Source organism: Zophobas morio, unplaced genomic scaffold (assembly GCF_036711695.1).
Source record: "Zophobas morio isolate AGI-343-1 ecotype UQ-CSIRO unplaced genomic scaffold, CSIRO_AGI_Zmor_V1 ptg000076l, whole genome shotgun sequence".
Classification (NCBI taxonomy): Eukaryota; Metazoa; Arthropoda; class Insecta; order Coleoptera; family Tenebrionidae; genus Zophobas; species Zophobas morio.
Window position 1 is genome coordinate 130,001 of NW_026972181.1, and position 5,000 is coordinate 135,000.

The following is a 5,000-nucleotide window of genomic DNA, read 5'->3' on the forward strand; positions in this document are numbered from 1 at the left end:
TAGCGAAGAGTGAGGAGAATGTTTGAACTTTTAAACCGGCGCAGGAGGTTTCCTCGCGAAACTTTTCGACCGGTATCGTTATGTATGATATTTTTCGTATATAAAACAACGAAAGAGAGAGTTAAGCGTGGCGTTACGTTCCTACGCGTTCGTTTCGCGAACACGCACTCGCGCTTTCGACGAAAGTGTAGTTTTCAGTTTCGGAGTATCCGAACGAGAACGCAGTTCCCTGGTTGATCCTGCCAGTAGTCATATGCTTGTCTCAAAGATTAAGCCATGCATGTCTCAGTACAAGCCGAATTAAGGTGAAACCGCGAAAGGCTCATTAAATCAGTTATGGTTCCTTAGATCGTACCCACATTTACTTGGATAACTGTGGTAATTCTAGAGCTAATACATGCAAACAGAGCCCCGACCGGAAACGGAAGGGGCGCTTTTATTAGATCAAAACCAATCGGTGGCGGTCTCCGTCATCGTACAACTTGGTGACTCTGAATAACTTTACGCTGATCGCACGGTCTCGCACCGGCGACGCATCTTTCAAATGTCTGCCTTATCAACTGTCGATGGTAGGTTCTGCGCCTACCATGGTTGTAACGGGTAACGGGGAATCAGGGTTCGATTCCGGAGAGGGAGCCTGAGAAACGGCTACCACATCCAAGGAAGGCAGCAGGCGCGCAAATTACCCACTCCCGGCACGGGGAGGTAGTGACGAAAAATAACGATACGGGACTCATCCGAGGCCCCGTAATCGGAATGAGTACACTCTAAACCCTTTAACGAGGATCAATTGGAGGGCAAGTCTGGTGCCAGCAGCCGCGGTAATTCCAGCTCCAATAGCGTATATTAAAGTTGTTGCGGTTAAAAAGCTCGTAGTCGAATCTGTGTCCCGCGCCGCCGGTTCATCGTTCGCGGTGTTAACTGGCGTGCCGCGGGACGTCCTGCCGGTGGGCTTAGCTCGAGAGGGCGGCCCAACTCAATCCCGCCGCGGTGCTCTTCATTGAGTGTCGAGGTGGGCCGGCACGTTTACTTTGAACAAATTAGAGTGCTTAAAGCAGGCTAAAACTTCGCCTGAATACTGTGTGCATGGAATAATGGAATAGGACCTCGGTTCTATTTTGTTGGTTTTCGGAACCCCGAGGTAATGATTAATAGGAACGGATGGGGGCATTCGTATTGCGACGTTAGAGGTGAAATTCTTGGATCGTCGCAAGACGGACAGAAGCGAAAGCATTTGCCAAAAACGCTTTCATTGATCAAGAACGAAAGTTAGAGGTTCGAAGGCGATCAGATACCGCCCTAGTTCTAACCATAAACGATGCCAGCTAGCGATCCGCCGACGTTCTTTCGATGACTCGGCGGGCAGCTTCCGGGAAACCAAAGCTTTTGGGTTCCGGGGGAAGTATGGTTGCAAAGCTGAAACTTAAAGGAATTGACGGAAGGGCACCACCAGGAGTGGAGCCTGCGGCTTAATTTGACTCAACACGGGAAACCTCACCAGGCCCGGACACCGGAAGGATTGACAGATTGAGAGCTCTTTCTTGATTCGGTGGGTGGTGGTGCATGGCCGTTCTTAGTTGGTGGAGCGATTTGTCTGGTTAATTCCGATAACGAACGAGACTCTAGCCTGCTAAATAGGCGTATTTCGACATCCCAAAGGCCCGCCGGTCTCGGGTTCGCCCGTTGGCCGTGCGCGGTTTTTACTGTCGGCGTACAAACAATTCTTCTTAGAGGGACAGGCGGCTTCTAGCCGCACGAGATTGAGCAATAACAGGTCTGTGATGCCCTTAGATGTTCTGGGCCGCACGCGCGCTACACTGAAGGAATCAGCGTGTCCTCCCTGGCCGAGCGGCCCGGGTAACCCGCTGAACCTCCTTCGTGCTAGGGATTGGGGCTTGCAATTGTTCCCCATGAACGAGGAATTCCCAGTAAGCGCGAGTCATAAGCTCGCGTTGATTACGTCCCTGCCCTTTGTACACACCGCCCGTCGCTACTACCGATTGAATGATTTAGTGAGGTCTTCGGACCGGTACGCGGTGGCGTTTCGGCGTCGCCGATGTCGCTGGGAAGATGACCAAACTTGATCATTTAGAGGAAGTAAAAGTCGTAACAAGGTTTCCGTAGGTGAACCTGCGGAAGGATCATTAACGTGTCTCGAACACACGCACTGTCTTTACACAGACACACACACACCATCGTCTGATCGTGTTGTTGTTGTCGTGCGAAGTATGTCGCGTCCGTGGACGACGTACACGCTCGATCTAACATCTAAAGACGTCTGCGGCGTAGACGACGGCACGTCCAGCCTTTAGCGGTGCCGTCGCGCGTTTCCGAAGCGCGTTCTCTTCTCTTCTCTCGTCCCACGTGGGGATCGGTGCGAAAGAGGAAACGCGTCTAAGAGACGGCGTCACACGACGTCCTCGAACTATTGAATCGTCCAGAGTCGGATTAGGCGTCATGCCGATGCGAACTCGCGGCGCCGGTCCTTTACGCGCGTTCGTCGTGCGATCGGGCAGACGGCATTTCGGGCACCTTGATCCGCTAAAGAACCTCAAAGAGTTCGATTCGGATCGCAGGTTTCGTAAGTACGTGCGGGGCGTTTCGTGCGCCTTTGCTAGTCTTCGTTACCGTGGGTTTTAAATGATTTTCGCCCGGCCGACGGGTTCGGCTCGATGCCGCCGTTCTCGTCGAGACGATTCGAAACGTCGTTCGAGACGCTCCTAGGAAGCGCCGTTTGACGAAATCACACCTAGTTTGTTTGGTTAAGTGATCGTTGTGCGGTTGAGCTTCTGCTTTAGAAAAGGAGATCAAGTCTTGCGACTAACAAAAAAAAAAAAGAGAGAGAGGAAAAGATGGAATTAGTAAGACGACACGTCGTTCGAAAGTTTCTCTTTTCTTTTTTTTTCTTTTTTTATCTTAATAAACAATCGAAACCGAGAGAATTTCGACGCAGAACGTTCCAGGCCGTCGCGAGGCGAGCCGGAGAGAACGTGCGTCTTAATGTATATTCTAAAAGATTACCCTGAACGGTGGATCACTTGGCTCGTGGGTCGATGAAGAACGCAGCTAATTGCGCGTCAACTTGTGAACTGCAGGACACATGAACATCGACATTTCGAACGCACATTGCGGTCCTCGGATAAACTGTTCCCGGACCACTCCTGGCTGAGGGTCGTGTCAATTTCAAAGACTGCTCGGTTCGCCTCGTTTGAGAAAGCGTGGCGTTCGTCGGAGCGAGTTGGATGTTTTTTAGACGCGTGCCGTTGGAGGTCGATGTCGAGACGACTTACGTAACGTTCGTTCGTTTCGAGTACGATCCGGCGTACGCGACATCCGGAGACGCGATAGCGGCCCGTCGGGGTGACGTGTCGGACTTTCTTTTCGAAGGAGTTCGTCGTCGTCCTTCGACGGGCGGATCAGCAGACGTAAAGCACAAAACGATCGACTTTCGACGGCCATAACGGCGTTGATTTTGTCGAACGATGCGACCGTCGTGTCCGAGGCGTGCGTGACGTATCTCGCGACGACGTCAGGTCGCTGTTCGACGAAAGACCGTAAAGGCCGCGTCGACGACGTGCCATGATCGTTTGCGTATTAAAATGATCCATTTCCAGATCTATTCGATCTTGCGACCTCAGAGCAGGTGAGACTACCCGCCGAATTTAAGCATATTATTAAGCGGAGGAAAAGAAACTAACTAGGATTCCCTCAGTAGCGGCGAGCGAACAGGGAAGAGCCCAGCACCGAATCCCGCGGCCGAAACCGGACGCCGGGAAATGTGGTGTTAGGGAGGGTCCGTCATCCCGAAATCGTGCGGCGCGTCCAAGTCCATCTTGAACGGGGCCACAGCCCATAGAGGGTGCCAGGCCCGTAGTGACCGCTGCCGGTGACGGGAGGATCTCTCCTCAGAGTCGGGTTGCTTGAGAGTGCAGCCCTAAGTGGGTGGTAAACTCCATCTAAGGCTAAATATGACCACGAGACCGATAGCGAACAAGTACCGTGAGGGAAAGTTGAAAAGAACTTTGAAGAGAGAGTTCAATAGTACGTGAAACCGTTCAGGGGTAAACCTGAGAAACCCGAAAGGTCGAAAGGGGAGATTCAGCGTGTCTCGATCGTGGCGCTGGGCGGTCGCGTGACGGACGGCGTACGCGTCGTCTGCGCCTTCCGTCCTCCGAACTGCGATCGAACGCGTGCACTTCTCCCCCTGTAGGACGTCGCGATCCGTTGGGTGCCGGTCTGAGGCCCGCGGTGGAGCCCGTTCGGACGGTTCGCCGTTTCCGAACGAACCCGCGGTGTTTCCCGGTCGGCTCGCTCGACGGTATAAAGATGGCGCGAGGCCGCCGCTTGTTCGGCGTCCGCCCTACGGCAAGCGCTCTCGTCGCGACGGTGATCGGACCTGGTGCCGGTCCCGTCCCCGGGTGGCTGTTGGCTGTGGGTCGTCGGACAGACCTCGTCTTCTTTTAGAACGCCGATCTGCGACGCTATAGCTTTGGGTACTTTCAGGACCCGTCTTGAAACACGGACCAAGGAGTCTAGCATGTGCGCGAGTCATTGGGACATTACTAAACCTAAAGGCGCAATGAAAGTGAAGGTCCGCCTTGCGCGGACCGAGGGAGGATGGGCGGTCGTTACGGCTGCCGCCTCGCACTCCCGGGGCGTCTCGTTCTCATCGCGAGAAGAGGCGCACCAAGAGCGTACACGCTGGGACCCGAAAGATGGTGAACTATGCCTGGTCAGGACGAAGTCAGGGGAAACCCTGATGGAGGTCCGTAGCGATTCTGACGTGCAAATCGATCGTCGGAACTGGGTATAGGGGCGAAAGACTAATCGAACCATCTAGTAGCTGGTTCCCTCCGAAGTTTCCCTCAGGATAGCTGGCGCTCATAGCGCACGAGTTTCATCCGGTAAAGCGAATGATTAGAGGCATTGGGGTCGAAACGGCCTCAACCTATTCTCAAACTTTAAATGGGTGAGATCTCCGGCTTGCTCGAACTATTGAA

At 53.5% G+C, this 5,000-nt stretch overlaps 2 non-coding genes and 1 pseudogene across 2 annotated transcripts; all 3 read left to right on the forward strand.

Annotated features, from left to right (window-relative positions):
• Window positions 1–226: 226 nt before the first annotated feature.
• LOC135143886 (small subunit ribosomal RNA) lies at window positions 227–2,147 on the forward strand. Its single transcript, XR_010282930.1, has one exon. It is a non-coding gene; the product is annotated as a small subunit ribosomal RNA (ribosomal RNA).
• Window positions 2,148–3,018: 871 nt separating this feature from the next.
• LOC135143876 (5.8S ribosomal RNA) lies at window positions 3,019–3,175 on the forward strand. Its single transcript, XR_010282921.1, has one exon. It is a non-coding gene; the product is annotated as a 5.8S ribosomal RNA (ribosomal RNA).
• A 454-nt stretch (window positions 3,176–3,629) lies between these two features.
• Window positions 3,630–5,000, forward strand: part of LOC135143896 (large subunit ribosomal RNA) — a 5,948-nt pseudogene continuing 4,577 nt past the window's right edge.